Source organism: Sebastes umbrosus, chromosome 21 (genome assembly GCF_015220745.1).
Source record: "Sebastes umbrosus isolate fSebUmb1 chromosome 21, fSebUmb1.pri, whole genome shotgun sequence".
In the NCBI taxonomy this organism is placed as follows: Eukaryota; Metazoa; Chordata; class Actinopteri; order Perciformes; family Sebastidae; genus Sebastes; species Sebastes umbrosus.
In genome coordinates this window covers 1,391,196-1,410,784 of record NC_051289.1, presented here as the reverse complement: position 1 = coordinate 1,410,784, position 19,589 = coordinate 1,391,196, and the positions used below count along the sequence as shown (strand labels likewise).

Sequence of the window (19,589 nt, the reverse complement as noted above, 5' to 3'; positions counted from 1 at the left end):
TCCCTTCCTCTCCTCTCCTCTCCTGAAGAACCTCTGTCCTCCAGCAGGACCTCTGTCCTCCTGCAGGACCTCTGTCCTCCAGCAGGAGGCAGCATGACTCCACACACCTGATGATGGGCTGTTTCACCTTCAGGTGAGGAACCTCCTTCACTCTTCCCTCCTCCTATCTCCTCGCTTCCTTTCCTTCTTACTGTAAACCAGTTATATTTATGACACTATGACACCGTACTGATATTAAGTTTTATTGTTTATATTTAGTTTTATTTGCACTCGTTCCCTCTTTGTGCTGCGACTGCTGCTACAACTATTCCCCTCTGAGTAAATGAAGTTTTCTCTTGTTCATCTCTGTCTGGACCAAAGTGGTGGATCATCCATAGAGCCACACGGCTGCAGATGACAGATGACTGACACTCACTCACGAATGAATCATAAAAACATTTGTGCAACTTTGCTTTTTCTTAATTGGCCAAAAGGTTAACCTCTTATTCCGGGTACGGTTGAGCTGTGTGATAAAATGCCGCCTTTAAAAACGTCATAACATGCTGTGGTGGTCAAAAACTCTAAATGTTCTCCTTTTACTTTGTTATTGTCATCTGTAGTGGTTATTTGCATTAAAAAAAACATCTTTAAACATCTTTTGTTCGCTACAGATCCCGGCAAAAATCACACCGTAATCATTTTAATATGTTTATTAATGAAAATGAGAATATAAATTATCGTTGCAATCGCAACATCAGTTACCCGACGGACCCGGTACCGGGTTAAATAAACTCAATAAAATGCTGTGGTGGTCTTTATTACTGAATAGTGTCTAAAAGACGAGGCCTTAACGCGACTAAAACAACACTCCAAGTGGATTTAGTCCAAACAATGTTTGTTTAATAATGATTTCAATATTTAAGTTAGTTAGAAATTGTTTTTCTTTATAATATTTGTATATTGAATGTACGTTCTTGACTATATTATCTTATTTACATTGTTATTGATCTTATTTGTTATTATCTACTTTCATTATTATAATAAAACTTCTCCATTTGGAGTCAGAATTATACAATTTAGTTGTTTTTTATTGGTTTTATACTGTGCACAATGGTAGAATGTGATGATGCACAGGGTAAATGTCATGGTTAAAGGCTCTATTGTGTGCTCATAGCCTCCTGTAGTGGATATCAGGAGGATTTTATAACCAGATTCACTTTCAAGAGGTAGAAAACACATTCGGCACACTTTGGGTATCCAAGTGTGCCAAATGGAGAGTCCTCCTGGTCCTATCCTCACTAAAACCTTTGCAGAATCTATGTGCTTTGTGTTATTTATGTCTAGTTTGGCTCAGTTGTAGTGGAGGAGTTGCTGCGTCTCTGTGCACGGCGTCGTTGCTATAATGGTGTTATCCACTGTCTGATCTAGAAAACATTTTAAGGTGAGGATAAAAATGTTAATTTTTCCTCGCCTTAAAGTGTAGTTCATCCCAGTTTCCTCAGGCACAGTAACAGTCACAGTGTTACTGACACTGGGGATGAATCCTCTGAGGTCTTACCTCTCCATAGAGACCCAGATCATGCAGAAAGACCTGCTAGTTTTGGAGCTATTACAGATTTATTTCGGGAGAGCTGGGGAAAATGCAGTCATTGCATTTCACTGTACTTTTAAATGCATATGACAAATAAACTTGAAAAAAGAAGAGAAGTGACAGCTCCAGATAAACGGGATTTAGGGTGTAACCTCGCGATACTTCCTCTCTCTCTCTCTCTCTCTCTCTCTCTCTCTCTCTCTCTCTCGCTCTCCCTCTGTCCTCGTCCAGCCTACAGACCAGACCACCGACCTACAGACGCAAAAAAACACTCCGGTCTGACGGTGAAACTTCACACTTTTTTCCTCCTTTATGAATAAATTTCTCCAAAAAGAAAAAAACAAAACAATAAAAGCAACAGCAGCTGGAGACGCGACTTTTATTTTGGAGGTCTTTAGTTAATTATCACACCTGAGAAGGATGAGGAGGAGAAATTAAACAAAACAGTTTTGTTTTTTTGCTGAAGTATAGGAGTGTTTCTTTTGAGGTGGAGTAAAACAGAAAGCTGAAGCCGGATGAAGGATTAAATCTGGGCTGAAGTTGTGTGAAGAGATGCTGGAGGAGGAACCGGAGCAGCAGACGGAGTGAAGCAGTGAAGCAGTCCGGTGCGCACTCACCCATCTCCGGCTGGACCGGAGCGCTCAGACCGCTCCTCCACCTCCACCAGCTCCTCATCCTCTACTGCTGCTGCTGGACGGACACTTCTTCTTCATCACTCTGCTTGGATGTAAAACCACTTCTTCTTCTTCTTCCTAGAGTTTTTTTTTTTTGTTTTTTTTCAAACACTTTTGTTCATCGGAGTTGTTGCGCTCATGGATCCGCCTCAGTGCGCCTCCTCTCCGGGTTGGATCTGGCAGCTGTGAGCTGTGGAGCTTTGGAGAGGTGATGATGATGATGGTGGTGTCACATCCAAACTAACCCGCAGTTATTAACGCAGGAGTTTCACATGTGAGTACATGCCCTTCTTTATTATTATTAGTAGTAGTAGTTTTAGTATTATTAGTGCGTAAAGGATTTGGTGTTCTTGAGTACATGCCTTTCTTTCAAACACTTGATTTTAATGTGTTTTGTATGATATTATGCATTGCATGTATTTATTTTGCATTTGTTTTATGTTGAGGCGTCTGAAACTTTAATGTATGTTTAAATGTTGCTGTCTTGGCCAGGTCTCTCTTGCAATAATATGCATATATCCAATATAATTGGACTCTTGCAATATACATTATAATATATATTATAATAATAATAATACAAATATAAAAAAAGAGATTCGTAATCTCAATGAGTACTACCTGGGTAAATAAAGGTTTTATTATTAATAGTATTCTTGGTGCATAAAGGTTGTGGTGTTCTCGTGGGCTGACCTTTATGAGGATAAACACCTGCGACACTCAAAATCACTTCTGTCAACCAGAAATATGTCATTTTATATCATTTATTTCCCCTCAGGAAGACAAACTTTCACCAAATCCTAATCAATATGGAGCTAAAACTACATTAACAATGTGTCCTTTTCAAAGAAAATGTATGTAGAATATAGTTTTAAATCTATTTATTAATCTATCTATTAAGGGGAGACACTAGAGGCAAACACATTGTTTTTCATGCACTGGTCAATTTTGAGATTTTAGGCCATTTGGCTTCCATAACATGTCTTCTTTCAGACTAGTGGAAAAAAACAAACATCCAAAATACATTAACATATTTAAACATACAATTTCAGAAAATTGTAATACAAAAAATAATGTTCTACATGTAAGGAATCAACTGGAGAAGTTTCACGGTGATATATATTAGTTAAAGGTGTTTGCCCTATTCACCTGTAATGTAAAAAACACAGCTCATCTTCACATAAAAACTCCAGTAAACTTTATTAATAAGCATGTTTAACACACACACACGCAGGGTGATTTAGGGACACTTTAAAGTACATTTCCGTCTCCTCTCCGTCCCTGTTTTGAGCTACTTTCGCCCCTCCAGAGACTCCCCTCTGTTCCCATGCAACCTGGCTCTTTATCATCAGCCTGCTGAGCCGATCCGAGCCGAGCAGTGCCAACACTTTCCATTAATTAACCGGCTCTGTTTATGTCATAAGAGGAGATGCAGATTTGGGTGCTGCTGGTTGTGTTTATAATAATATTCCTATAATGTGATACTCAATAGAAACCTTTTAGTGTGACAACATTTCCTCTAATATTCATTCTTTTGGTTGCACTTATTCTTTATTTTATACTAATATTTAAGTGACCTTTTAGTGCCATGACCTTCTATATATCATATTTGCTCCATGTCTTATGATATCAGTATAATAATTGTATATTATTCAGAGGAACTTGAGTGTTTGAGACCTGGCTGTGTGTTTATAGTGGATTTATGATGCATTTATTTCTCCCTAAATATGATATCTATAATATTTAGGGATGCACCGACACCGATACTGGATCGGATATCAGTGACAATGGGGCCGATCTATTCAACTCAATTCTATGTTTATATACTATATACATTACATACTGGGATTTTAATTCCTGTTTAAGTTTTGTTGCTGTATTAAAAACACTTCCTGTTAATTTTTAAGAGTTATTAGTTGTTGGTGTATGATTCATGATTTTAATAACAAATAATAATAATAATAATAAAAATAATAAAAATGTGTATTTATTTGTTACATTTTGTCCCGATGTCAGTCCCGATACCTTTGGGTATCGTCCGATAAAATGTGACCAATAAATATATATATTTTATTATTTTAATTATCATTATTTATTATTAAAATAATAAATCGTACACCAGCAACTTGGTAAAAAAATCTTACCGATACCGATACCTGGGTTTGGATATCGTCCGGTACCGATCCGATACCGGTGTTTAATTAATCAGCTGTATGCCTCACTGTGTGGAGGTGACTGGGATCATTCTTTTATGTGTAAGAAAACATCTGGACTTGACGTAAACATCGCTTTCCTAAATTGTTTTCTTAAAATGTAACATATATTTATTATTTGAATAATTATTTATTATTCAAATAATACAAATGTGTATTTATTTGAATTGAATAGATTGGCCCCATTGATCCGGTATCAGTGCATCCATAGTCATATTCCTGTAGTGTTCCTGTAATAATTACAGTGTGTGTTCAGCAGTGATTTAAATGTGTGTCGACTGGCTCCACTCTGGGTTTCCTGCATCAAATGAGGCTTTCGTTGGTGACGTTTCGTCAGTCAGTGTGTAAATATTCAAATGATTGTTGATTTATTCAGGATGCAAATGATTTGATTTAATGTGGAAGGTGTTGAGAAAAGAAACGGGAGTATAAACAGAATATCGGTTGCAGCTGCTGTGATTAGTGGAGTTTCCTGATGACCTTTGATGACCTTCAAGCTTCTGGATGAAAACAGTTTTAACTCTGTTGTTCATGGTGGTGGAGCGGAGCTGCTCTTATAATCAGCGTCGACTGATAGTGGAGCCGTGTTTCGGTCCGTCTGTGAATTTGTGGCTTAATTGTCTAAATCTCATGATTGTGCAGTTAATTATCTCACATGTTTAATCTGTTCTAAATGAACCTTAAAGGGAGATTTATCAAGTATTTAATCCTCTTATCAACATGGGAGTGGACAAATATGCTGCTTTATGTAAATGTATGTATATATCTATTATTGTAAATCAATTAACAACACAAATCAATAACAGATATTGTCCAGAAACCCTCACAGGTACTGCATTTAGCATAAAACAATATGCTCACATCATAACATGTCAAACTGCAGCCCAACAGGCAACAACAGCTGTCAGTGTGTCAGTGTGCTGACTTGACTATGACTTGCCCCCAAACTGCATGTGATGATCATAAAGTGGGCATGTCTGTAAAGGGGAGACTCGTGGGTACCCATAGAACACTGATTCACTGATTTGGAGGTCAGAGGTTAAGGGACCCCTTTGAAAAGCGCCCCATTGGAGCGTTATTTAACCTCCTTCATGACAAGCTAGTCTGACATGGTTGGTACTGATGGATTCATCAGGTTTTATAGTTTTATATGATGCCAGTATCTTCACTCTTTCAGGCTTTAAATGTAAATGTCTGAAAAATGTCTGAAAAAAAGTCAGAAAAATATCCAAAGAATGTCCGAAAAATGTAAAAATAAGAGTCCAAAAATTAGAAAAAAATTTCAAAAAAGTTCAGAAAAATGTCAAAATATATCCAAAACATATCTGAAAAAAAGTCAGAAAAAATGTCCGAAAAATGTAAAAAAATAAATAAATAAAAGTCAAAATATATCCAAAACATGTCTGAAAAATGTCAGAAAAAAAGTCCGGAAAATATCTTAAAAATGTCAACAAATGCCAAAATTGAGCCTAAGTTTGGAGCGTTACAACCTCGGGAAGATCGATTGCATTATTGCGTTAAAGAAACTAGTGGCATTAAAACGATGTTGCGTTATTAACGCGATAACTTTGACAGTTCTACTTTTTCCATCAACAGTATCGCCCGTACAGTAGATATTGTCACAGTTTGGTATTTAATGCCGTCTCGTCATCGTCTTTAATTAAATCAAAATTGATTGGAGGGAGGAAAGACTGGAGGGGAACAAAGAATAGAAGGAAGATGCTTCATCTTCTGCAGCATCCGACGATTCTGCATGTTTACAACCATGAGAGTTTCTGATTTAAATGTGGTGAAGGACGAACTCAGAGGAGTTGTTTGTGTTGGTTGGTATATACAGTATGGAACAAGCTGCTTCATAATAATCAAGTTTAGGGATCCTGAAGCAGTTTGTTTCACTTCACTCAGAATCTGCACTTCCTGACAGATTTCTAACTAATTCAGTAGAGACTTTCGTCTCGGGCCAAAGAGTCCAGCAATTTTGAAAGATTCCTAAATATTGCAAGATTTGTGAGCATATCCCTGTGAATGACAGCATCTCATTGAGTGAAACACGGTGTCCCATCACTGTGGTTCAGCCAACGCCCACATGTATGTCTGTGTTTACATTTTACAATTTCTAAATAGATGTTTTAATGTCAGAATCGATGCTTCATCTGAGTCTATGTGGAGGTGGAAGGAAGTTACCGCTTTTATTGTTGTAGTCTGAGTAACGTGACGTCATATCCGTTCCGTATACGTCAACCAAAACAAACCTCAGCATGCTGAAACAAAATGTCTTCTGAAAAAAAAATGAAAGCAGAGTGGAAATTACGTTTCCAACGTCGTCGCCTACGATGTGTCCTCCTGTTGGCTGAAAATGCACCGGTATGTTTACGCATTGTTTTATTCTGTTATCTACGTCTGTTTGAATAGTGGTCGTGGCTCCGCCCCTTCCGCTACGTAGCCAAGATGGCGACAGTTGAGTGTGGAAAGTGTCCAGCGTTCCACACTCAACGATCTGACCGCTTTGAGTACAACATCTGGGTACTTTGAGTGCACTGCATTTTGCCGTACTTCCCAGTGTGAATGTACTTATGCACTCAAAGTAGTAAGTGTAAGTACAGAAGTACGCTGATTGGAACACACTGCTAGACATCACGGCTAAAGCTGCATGCTAACTTCTAAAAAGGCCAAAATGTGTCCGAAAATAAGGCTGAAAGAAGTCAGAAAAAGCCGAAATATATCCGAAAAAAATATTAAGAAAGGCCGAAATATGTAAAAAAAAAGAAAAGGCTAAAAAAGGTCAGAAAAAAGCTGTAATCGGAATAAGATATCTAAAATATTTCCGAAAAAATGCCAAAGTATGTCCTAAATATGGCCCAAAAATATGTACAAAAAAAGGCCGAAATATGTTCAAACAAAAGTCTGAAAAATGTAAAAAAAATATTTTGAAAAGTAAAAGTCCCTAGAAGTGTATGATTCCACTTGTTCCCTTCATGGTCTAGTGTTAAAAAAGTTCAACAACAAAACAAAAATCACAATAAAACGCAATATCAAATCACAATACTTTGAATCGGCACCCAGGTATGGTGATAGTATCTACTCAGGAGATATCTGGAGGTGGAGCGTCTCAGCCTTATTGATTACAGGTGCAACACATTTGTTCAGGAAGGTTTGTGTGAAGCGGTGATTTTATTGTTCCAGCCTGTAGCTGCTGTGTCAACACCTCCATCACCGCTCTGCTGCAGCCCGACAACAGGTGTCCCAGCGCGGCACCGCCTGCCTCGCATGCATTACATTCGTGTGTGTGTGTGTGTGAGTGCATATATGTGCCGTATTATGTGTGTTTGTGTGTCTGCTTGTGTGTTTGTGTGTGTGTGATCAGCTGAAAAGCCCCACACAGTGCTGTGCTGTTTGTTCAGTGTTGGAGCAGCAGGCCTGACCTTTCCTGTACCGGGCGCTGAGACAACACGGGCTGCTGTGTGACGGACGAGGCAGCGCCGCGGCTCTCTGTTCTGACATCAGTCCTGCAGGCTGAAACGCTGAAACCAGCCTCCTGCTTATTATCTACAACCTTTGTGAGGGCCGAGTCGCCGTGTGAAACCCGAGAGCAGCTCTATAGCTTTCATCGCGGGGGCTTGAAGCCCCCTCCTGAGCTCGTACAATCCACCTCTCAGCGTTGGCTTTGCATTCATCTCCTTTTTTGTGTTTCTTCAGTGTGTTTTCACGGCCATTAACTCCCATCAAAGACACACAAACGTTGAACGGCCGGTTTCTGAGAATGTTTCAAAGAATCAAAAGGTCCGGAGCATTGACCGAAGCCTGTGACCAGAACATTATTGTCCCTTTTTGACCACGACAACTTTTCCAGAACTCCTTTCTAGATCTACATCACCTGCGTTTTGAGGAACCAAGGTTTAAATGGCCCAGTCGCCAGGAAAACATGTTAGCATCGTACGTTTCTCCAAACCATCGATACATTGATACGTCAATAACGGGTATAAAGAGTGAGAAAAAAGTCCTACGTCGTAGCGTTACGTCGTAGCGTTACGTCGTAGCGTTACGTCGTAGCGTTACTGTTATATTGCGCTAAGTTGTTGCGTTAGGTTTTTATGTTATGTTGTTGTGTTGCATTGTTGCATTGTGTTCTTGCATTACGTTTTTGCTTAACATTGTTATGTTACGTTTTTGCACTACATTGTTACAGTTATTATATTACTTTACGTTGTTGCGTTACGTTGTTGCGTTACGTTGTTGCGTTACGTTGTTGCGTTACGTTGTTGCGTTACGTTGTTGCGTTACGTTGTTGCGTTACGTTGTTGCGTTACGTTGTTGCGTTACATTGTTGCGTTACATTGTTGCGTTGCGTTGTTGCGTTACGTTGTTGTGTTACGTTGTTGCGTTATGTTGTTGCGTTACATTGTTGCGTTACATTGTTGCATTACGTTCTTTTTCTGCAGTTTGTATACGGAAGTAACATGATAAAAATGACTTAGTTAGCTTTAGGAAAAAGATCGCCATTTGGGTTAAAATAACGGAAGTGCTGTTACTTAATTACAGAAGTTAGGTGACAAATAAATCAACTTTGACTTCTGGTTCACGAACGTCGGTCTCCTGGTGAAAGTCTGGTGGTTTTCTGACTCAACCATCCACCCCGACCTCCTCCTTACCTTCGCCGCTCTTTATACTTCCTGGTTCACAATTATGTGGATTACGTAAGAATTGATTTCATTCTTTACATTTTGAGACTATTTCATGAACCGACTGAGCTGTTATTGAGTAAATATACTTTATTATATTCCACCACTGGCTGCAGCTGAAGAAAAACATGATAGAAGAAGTTGATGGCTTTGAAAGAAAGAAAAGCAGCTGACAGAAAGCCGCTGGAAAAGACCTCAGCTAGTTTTTGTTCAGGCGGACACGTTGGTCTGACCTGGTCCGGTCCGGTCCGGTCCGGTCCGGCTGGCAGGATCACCTGAACCGAAGACGTGGCGGTTTGAGACGGAAGGCGGTGACTCAGCGTGGTCACACAGCAGCTCCGTGTCGAAGCTGAGTCAGGATGGACGGATCTGCTTTAATCTCAGTGATCCTCTCTCCCGGAGAGCAGCGAGCCGAGAGCGCTGACAGTTTAATTATCTGTTATTCCTCTTCTGTTAAAGCAGCTCGCAGAAAAGACTCTTAAAAGTGACGCCTTCTTTCCTTCCTTCGACAATTTTACTGCCCAAATCTGGGGAGACGTTTGAGTCAGCAGAGTGTCAAGAACTAGAACTTAGATTTCACTTCGTCACGCTCGTGTTGATCCACTGAACTTTACAGGAATCTAGTTCACTGTGAAACGATGGCGGGACGTTAAATCTGTTAACCTTAAATAAAAAACGTACAATTCACTGATTGTACTTTGAGCTCTGAGACACACCTGTGAATCTCAGCATAATGAAAGATTCAGATGATCCTGAACTAATTGAGCAAACTGTAGTCGATATTGTCACCTTCATGAACATTCAGCTTCCTTTAGAGAAGTCTTTTTGGCATCCGTGACACATTCTTGTCACATTACGGTGCGTCGTGAATTGAATTAAAAGTAAATATATAAGTAGTCATGAACACTGTTCTGCTCGTCTGACAGAGATCATAAAGTAGAACAGAACAATGAACAGCTGATGCAGCTCTGAAACGACGGCTCCGAGGCAAAGATGTCTCATTTTGTTAAATTCCTGTTGCCTCGACTCCTCTCTCCTCGTGCCTCCTCTTCGTCTCCTCTCAGGTGAGAGGGACTTATAAGATGCAAGGAGAGGAGGCGAGGAAAGGAATCAAGGATGTACAAACTGAGAAGTTAGAAGAGCCCACTTGAGATGTGGTTGAAAGCTCTGGACGAGAATAGAGAGTTAACCATGAACTAAGATTTAGTTTGTGTGTGTTTGTGGTAGAGCTGCAATGATTAACTGATTACTTGTCAACTATTTTAATGATCAATAAATCTGTTTGAGCAATATTTGAAGAAAAAAAAAAGGTCATAATTGTTACCAGCTTCTTAAATGTGAATATTTTCTGGTGTCTTCTGTGGCAGTAAATTGAATATCTTTGAGTTGTAGACAAAAACATCTTCTGACCAGCTGTAATCGCTGAAGCTTCCCTGCCGACGGGTCTCTTTTCTTTTGTGTTTTTGCTTCTACTTTCAACCTCTCAAGTAGCTTAAGAAGTAGCATTAATAACGCAGCATTAAATGGAATTACTCTAGTACAGTATTGACAACACAGTCTCACGGCAGTTTGTGAAATAGTCACAACATTTATTCTATTTGATTCGTGTACATAGACTCAAATTTCCCTTTATTTCATGTTTTTTTTGTTGTGAATAGTACAATAAACCATTGTTGCGCTACGTTGTTGCGCTACATGGTTTCGTTACAGTTGTTACACTACGTTACATTGTTGTGTTACGCTGTTGCGTTATGTTGTTGCGTCACTTTATTGTGTTACGTTTTTATGTTATGATGTTGTGTTACATTGTTGTGGTATGTTGTTGTGTTACATTTTTACGTTACTTTGTTGCATTACGTCGTTACATTATGTTGTTAGGGTATGTTGTTATGTTACGTTGTTGCATTACGTTTTTACGTTACATTGTTGCGTTACGTTTTTACATTACGTTGCTGCATTACATTTCTGCGTTACATTGTTAATTACAGATGTTGTTGTGAATAGTACATTAAAATCCTCTAGTGTACTTGTACTCCAGTCAAATATTTATTCAGTAGTTTTTTTGGTAAAATATTTGGTATTGGTATTAATTACGTTATTGGGTTACACTGTTGCATTATATTGTTGCATTACTTTTTTACGTATATTGTTGCGTTACATTGTTACGGTATGTTGTTGCGTGATGTTGTTGCGTGACATTGTTGCGTTACGTTGTTGCGTTACGATGTTGCATTACGTTGTTGCGTTACGTTGTTGCGTTATGTTGTTGCGTTACGTTGTTGCGTTACGTTGTTGCGTTACTTTGTTGCGTTACTTTGTTGCATTATATTGTTACGGTATGTTGTTGCGTGACGTTGTTGTGTTACGTTTTTACGTTTTATTGTTGCATTACATTGTTACGGTATGTTGTTGCGTGACGTTGTTGTGTTACGTTTTTACGTTTCATTGTTACGTTGTTGCGTTACGTTGTTGCATTACGTTGTTGCATTACGTTGTTGCATTACATTGTTGCGGTATGTTGTTGCGTGACGTTGTTGTGTTACGTTTTTACGGTATGTTGTTGCGTGACGTTGTTGTGTTACGTTTTTACGTTTTATTGTTGCGTTACATTGTTACGGTATGTTGTTGCGTGATGTTGTTGTATTACGCTTTTACGTTTCATTGTTGTGTTACGTTGTTGCGTTACGTTGTTGCGTTACGTTGTTGCGTTACGTTGTTGCGTTACATTGTTGCGTTACGTTGTTGCGTTACGTTGTTGCATTACATTGTTGCGGTATGTTATTGCGTGACGTTGTTGTGTTACGTTTTTACGTTTCATTGTTGCGTTACGTTGTTGCGTTATGTTGTTGCGTTATGTTGTTGCATTACGTTGTTGCATTACATCGTTGCGGTATGTTGTTGCGTGACGTTGTTGTGTTACGTTTTTACGGTATGTTGTTGCATGACGTTGTTGTGTTACGTTTTAACGTTTTATTGTTGCGTTACATTGTTACGGTATGTTGTTGCGTGACGTTGTTGTGTTACGTTTTTACGTTTCATTGTTGCGTTACGTTGTTGCGTTACGTTGTTGTGTTACGTTTTTACGTTTCGTTGTTGCGTTACGTTGTTACGTTACGTTGTTGCGTTACGTTGTTGCGTTACGTTGTTGCGTTACGTTGTTGCGTTACGTTGTTGCATTACATTGTTGTGGTATGTTGTTGTGTGACGTTGTTGTGTTACATTTTTACATTTTATTGTCGCGTTACGTTGTCGCGTTACGTTGTGAATTACAGATTTTGTTGTGAATAGTACAACATAATCCTGAAGTGTACTTATTCTCCAGTAAATTATAAGAGTGAGAGACAGAGTATAAATGATTTAGTTAAATCCAGACATTCTTTATAGAACTCTGGTTTTAAAACAGAACAGGTGATATTTATCAGTAAGAGCTCCACAGGCAGCTGAACCGGTGAGTCACATAAAGTGAAATACCAAAGAGCAGCATGTGTCAGCTTTAATGGAGGTCTGACAGTCAACATTGTTCTTAAGTGAGTGTTCAAGGCGACATGAGACAGCTTACAGAGGAACAAAGAGGCCAGATAGCTGCTGCCTGAACGGTCACAGCTCCAACTCACAAAGAGCAGAAAATACAACATTATATAAAACACCAGGAAACATCAGGAAGAGAAGCCAGAGGCCATGACAGGATATATGATTAACCTTTCTTTAAATGATCAAACTGACTGTTTTTGGTTTACAGAAACACCTCTTTGACTTCATTTGGTGCATCAAACCTTAGTTACAGAGAGACTTTCGCTGTTAGTGTCCCGTGTCAAACCAGATTTATTTGTCACGTAACTCACGTAGTTGATTTAACCGAAACCACTATCTTTTCCTAAACCTAACCAAGAAGTTTCCTGTGAAGACGGAAGTTTATTTTGAAAAGACTGTATACATGTAACAAGCAGAAACTGACACGTGCTGCTGGATGTTCAGGAAAACGCACCGAAAACGAGGAATAACTTTTCTTGAGATATCGTGTGAACCGTTGTACGAGGATACGTTGTGCTGTGCCGTCACGTCTTCTTCTGTGGTCTTAAGTGTAAGAAGAAAACTAAGGCTGTCAAAGTTCATGTGATAACGCATTAACGCAATCGATCTTTCGGATGTTTTATCGGGCTCAGTTTTAAAGCTAGAGTGAAGATGCTGGTATCATATGAAACTCTAAAACTTGATGAATCCATCGGTACCAACCATGTCAGACTAGCTTGTAGTGAAGGAGGTTAAATAACGCTCCAAACTTACACTCAATTTTGGCGAGGAAAAACTGTCATGTCCATTTTCAAAGGGGTCCTTTGACCTCTGACCTCCAGATCAGTGAATGTAAATGGGTTCTATGGGTACCCACGAGTCTCCCCTTTACAGACATGCCCACTTTATGATCATCACATGCAGTTTGGGGCAAGTCATAGTCAAGTCAGCACACTGACACACTGACAGCTGTTGTTGCCTGTTGGGCTGCAGTTTGCCATGTTATGATTGGAGCATATTGTTTTATGCTAAATGCAGTACCTGTGAGGGTTTCTGGACAATATCTGTCATTGTTTTGTGTTGTTAATTGATTTACAATAATAAATATATACATATATTTGCATAAAGCAGCATATTTGTCCACTCCCATGTTGATAAGAGGATTAAATAGTTGACAAATCTCCCTTTAAGGTTCATTTAGAACTGATAAAATAATGTGCGATTAACTTACAATTCAATATTTTAATCCATTGACAGCTCTCTCTCTCTCTATATATATATATATATATATATATAGAGCTTAAGCTCAACAGCAGAATGAGCTTCACAGTAACTCCCGAAAGGTCAGAGGTCACAGTGTGATGTCATCAGATATGTGATGGAGAGGTGTTGTGGATTTTTTGGCGCCGCGCAGCAGGCGGCTGATTTATCTCCACCCGCTCCACTTCCCTTCGAGTGTCTGCGAGAATAAATCAAACGCACCCCTCGAGTCGTTCGTTCGCACGTCTCCACGTCTGCATTCAGCAACGAGAGACGATTGGCCTGGTGTGTGTGTGTGTGTGTGTGTGTTTATTACCTCAGAGGTGCAGGGCAGAGTTATCAATCACACACTGTGGATGTGTCTCCTTCTCAATCATCACAAAATCATCGACATGTAGAACACACACACACACACACACACCTGTTCATCAGGATCACCACCCTGTGCTTTGGGACCAGAACTCACAGCCGTAACCATAGCAACAGCAGAACCATAGCGACCGGTGTCATCATCATCATCATCAACAGCAGCAGCAGACCCCGGCGGAGTCTTTTCTTTACGTTCTATGTCTAAATAATTTGGGATGAGAGCAGCAGCGGCGCCGGGTGGCGCCGGGTGGCGCCGGGCGGCGGCAGCGGCGGCAGCGGCGCCCGGCGGCGGCGAGGACGGAAGTCGACCATGTTTGTTTTGATTACAGTGGAGACTTCAGGGGGTTTTCAGTCACTCTCAACATCTCTCCTCTCTCTTATTCCCTCTGTAATCCTGTCCGGTTCAAATCAAACAGTTGGGGTACTTAATGTCGGGGCGATCAGGATGGATGTAAACAAAGTAGAGATGGCACCAGAACAGAAGAAGAACTTAACAGAACTTTTATGATTTGGCTGATGTTGTAATACGCTGGAGAATGTCTGTTTTATTTGATCATAACGCCTGTGAAAACTGGGTTTAAAATCACTAACATTAAATATGTCAGGGATAATGTACAGCGAGCCGGTCATTGTTGTGATACGGCACTGCTAGCTGTACATTATCCCGCTTATTACACGGCTACTTACTGAAGAAATCAATAATTTGACACAAAAACGGTACGACATCAGAACTTTGCCCATAGCAACGGTCTGTTGTACATAGCAGCGGTCTGTTATACATAGCAACGGTCTGTTATACATAGCAACGGTCTGTTGTACATAGCAGCGGTCTGTTATACATAGCAACGGGCTGTTGTACATAGCAACGGGCTGTTGTTCATAGCAATGGTCTGTTATACATAACTACGGTCTGTTATACATAGCTACGGTCTGTTATACATAGCAACAGTGTGTTATACATAGCTACGGTCTGTTATACATAGCAACGGTGTGTTATACATAGCTACGGTCTGTTATACATAGCAACGGTCTGTTATAAAGACATAACAGACTGTAGAACGCTGTGATTGACAAATCAGAATCGAGGCCGTGTAATTAGCCTTAATAAGCTAGAAAGACAGAATTTATTAAGAGTTGAACCCTCCTGACCTCAGCTCATCTGCTTCATCAGGACTGTGTGGTTAAGAGTTGATCAGATATGATTGACAGAGCAAAGTCTCCTGGTGAAAGTCCTGTGTTTTTTGACCCACCCATCCATCCCGACCTCCTCCCTACGCGGCGTTCTCTATACTTCCTGGTTCACAATTACGTGGATTACATACAAATTGATTTTGTGCTGACCATCACGAAAACAATATGTGAAATTTGTATCTATGTAGATGAATTAACTCATTAAATTTCGTGACTATTTGACGAGCTGCTGTGCGACCGAGCTGGTAGTTTAACGGCAGCAGGTCGACCTCACTGGCTGTGTGGTCAGCTGACCTTGGAGACGGTTCGTCTGCTTTGAGGTCTCATGATTTATCAGAGACACACAAAGTCACCCGACCTCCTGTTGACTCCTCCTCCTACTCCTCCTCCTCCTCCTCCTCCTCCTCCCACACCGGCTCCATCTGTTTCTTCTTCTTCTCTTAAAGTGCCTCCTACTCTGCATGATTGACAGGTGAAATAAATGATTATGAATTTAAAACAGAAACAGAGATTTGAACCCTCTGAGACCCGTTTTAGTCTTTTTTATGTGTCTTCAAAAAGGCGGTTCCTAACAAGCGACTAAATGAGACGACTGAACGTCATCACGCCGACTCGTCCTCCTTTACAGATTCGTTGTGTTTCTACTCCCACTCATGTGACCGTGGTGTTTATAGCCTAACGTTAGCTTTTTGCTTCTGGTGAATGCATTCACACTTCAAAAAAGTGGTGTTCATTAGTGGAGATTATCTTGCTGTCAGTATCATAAACCTGTGTTTGCCCCAGAGTTTATTTTCTGTATAATCCAAAAACCCAATGGAACAATCCCATTGGCTGTTCGTGGAGGGATCCAGGGAGATGCTACCTTCCTGGTTGCTCATCCCTGGAGCGCTCTCTTGGCTGTCAAATGCAAATAGAGAAACATTGATGGAAAGATTTATTTGAATGCACCTTTCCACTTCCTCTCCCGTACGTATGTTCTCCATCTGTAATTATAAAGAACTTCACTGTCATTAGAGTGCACATAAAGGAAAAGATAACGAGGACATCAATAGCAATCCTCTGATGATGGTAAAAGTTCTACAGGAGTCTGACAGTAAAAACGAATGTGACTCTCTCTGTCCATCAGGCTCTGCTCTCCAGTTGTTGACCTCTGTGTTGGCGTATAACGGGACATATCAATACACTTAGGAGGTACAGGAAGAGCAATAGAGCAGCAATAACCATAAAACAAATAAGAAACGAATGGTCTCTTTGTCTCGGATGGGTTTTATTTTAAGCCGTCGGAGTGGAGCGGGCAGATCGGCTTGCCAGTAATGCTGTCGATCGGTACTTTGGTATTTTGAAGCTCCTGTTTTTTTCTGCGCTGCCTGTCCCATGGTGGAGGTGCCGGTGTCTCTGGCTGGCTCCTGTACAGACTGGGAGACGACCAGCGAGGCGCCGGCCAAGCGCCGGTCCAGTTTTGGCGGCGGTCGATCCATTCTTTCCTGGCTGGCTCCCCGGCCGTCATTTGGAGTCCTAAAGAGGACTTCCAGGTGATGCGAGTCACCCCGACGACGGAGGTCCTCGGGCCCTGCGAACAGCTGATTGTGTTTCAGTAGAAAAGAGCTTCCTATAGAAACCATTCCAGCTCAGGGTGGCGGAGCGGCGGCTGGAGCGTATCCCAGCATGCACTGCAATGAAAGGCAGGGAAACACCTCGGACAGGTTACTGTCTGTCTCGGGACTAAAGCCGTGTTCTTTTATTGCTGTTCTCTGTGTTGTTGAGCCACCAACGTGCAGGTTTGGCTTCTCAAAAGAAAAAACTTTTATATGAGCACGTTTGAATTCAGGCTGTCAGTCGATTCAAATATTTAGTCGCACATTCATAGAGGAACAATAATACGAGTTCAAATACATTCCAATAAGTAGAATGGCATTTGAAGAGCGCAGACCTACGCCCCCCCCCCCTCTCCGTTCAGCTTGCACCATCATCCACGTGCATTTTTGATTATGTTGAGATCAGCTGTACGTAGCTGAGCATCGTAAAACACTTCATTCAAACTGGACAGAAACAAAATAAAACTCACCCAAACCGTCGTCGTTACTCTTTCCAACAAACACCAAGTGCTTGTTGTCCAACGCTTTGGTCGAACTCAACTGTAAATTCAGAGTTTAATGTTGAATAACGCCGATTCTACAGTTGTTCCATTTTTCCTGCACATTCTGTGAACATGAGCACCAAACTTCACAGAAACATCCTTACAAATCATATCATAAAAGCAACTTAGAATATCAGAAACCCTGTGTCTCCACTTAAACTAGTTGTAAAAAGTGAATGTAACATGTTTGCATCCATACAAATGTTTGTTTGTGTGCACATTTTGCATCCTGTGCGTTCGTCAGGAGAAGGATGCTGAGTTTGAGTTTTGTTTGAATCAGAGTTAAAAACAGACCGACTTCAGAGAAACAGTGTGGATGAACTGAGAGAGAGAGAGATCGATGACAGACTGCCATGTTCATCAGCATGTGATAGACAAGGCCAGTGTGTGTGTGTGTGTGTGTGTGTGTGTGTGTGTGTGTGGTGTGGTGCGGTATAAAGTGTCCTTGGGGCTCGTGTGCAGCTTCATCTGTTTACTGGTTCAACAGCAGACAGGAAACAGTCATTCAGGCGGTCCTGAGTCCTGCAGATCATCCATCAGCTCTCCTACAGACGGATGACACGGCCTTGTAGCACGACTGTGTGTGTGTGCAGCCAGATTTCTTGCGTTGTTGTTGCTTGTTTTGTACGACAAAAAAAATATATATATAACCATGTTTCATTTCTATGAAAATATATAATAATTAGGGCTGTCAACTGATTAAAATATGTAAATTTTTTCTGTTCTAAATGTACCATAAAGTATTTAATGGCATGGTTGGTACAGATGGATTCATCTCCACTCTTCCTTTAAAACTTAGCCCGCTACAACTTAAAAATCGCAAGTTGCGTTAATGTGTTAAAGAAATTAGTGACGTTAAAATGAATCTGCGTTAAAACATTATCGCGTTGACTTTGACGGCCCTAAAAATAATAGAAAGTGACTTAAATAACACCCGATTGATTAGACTGTTATCAGCTCAGTAAAGGTGCGTTATCAGTCATTCGAGCCTCATAGATGTGGGTCAGTTGGGGCCTACTTCATTGTAAAAGTGAAAGTGAAACTTAAAAGCAGCATGTTGTATCACTGAATGAAGTTTTGAACACAAACAGAACAGCTTCTTTAGTTTATTGAAAAAGGATTGTGTTTTGTATTTAAATACAACTCGTTCTCACTCCCAACTCGTCAAACGCGGCCGATTGGCCGATTCGCCCCTCAGCATCGGGAACCGGTCTGGGATTTCTCCGTGTTTTCGTCTTAGAACTTTAACCCTTTCACAGTTTGTTTTCACTTCATCAAAGTTAATTATAACATTTCAGTTGCCTAAAAATGTCTTATTTAGCGTTCGGTTGTACTTAGCTCCACCCTCTGGTCTCACTTCTGGTTCAAAAAAACAAGATGGCAACATCCAAAAACCAAGATGGCGACGGTCAAAGACCAAGATGGTGACGACCAAAAACCAAGATGGCGATGACCAAAAACCAAGATGGTGACGACCAAAAACCAAGATGGCGATGACCAAAAACCAAGATGGTGACGACCAAAAACCAAGATGGTGACTACCAAAAACCAAGATGGCGACGGTCAAAGACCAAGTTGGTGACGACCAAAAACTAAGATGGCGACGGGCAGAAACCAAGATGGCGACGGTCAAACACCAAGATGAAACCAAGATGGCGACGGCCAAAAACCAAGATGGCGACGGTCAAAGACCAAGATGGTAACGACCAAAAACCAAGATGGCGACGGGCAGAAACCAAGATGGCGACAGGCAGAAACCAAGATGGCGACAGGCAGAAACCAAGATGGCCACGACCAAAATGCCGAACTCGGTGACTACGTCCACTTCTTATTTCCAGTCTTACGAGTCTTTAAACTCATCATGTCAAACTAAATACAGACTTTAAGTTAAAATCTGTCCAAACAAGAGATATGAATAAAAACACCGGCAGCTGGGACGTGTTGACAGAACGACAGAGACGGAGAGAGAGAGAGAGAGAGAGAGAGACG

General features: G+C 40.7%; 1 protein-coding gene across 2 annotated transcripts in view; it reads left to right on the top strand.

The window, feature by feature from the left end:
• Positions 1–1,039: 1,039 nt before the first annotated feature.
• Positions 1,040–19,589, top strand: part of LOC119480532 (sodium channel protein type 4 subunit alpha-like) — a 189,087-nt gene continuing 170,537 nt past the window's right edge. For both annotated transcript variants that reach the window (XR_005204947.1, XM_037756862.1), the window contains exon 1: positions 1,040–2,518. The gene's annotated coding sequence lies outside the window, so the exon portion shown is untranslated. The remainder of the gene's footprint in view (positions 2,519–19,589) is intronic.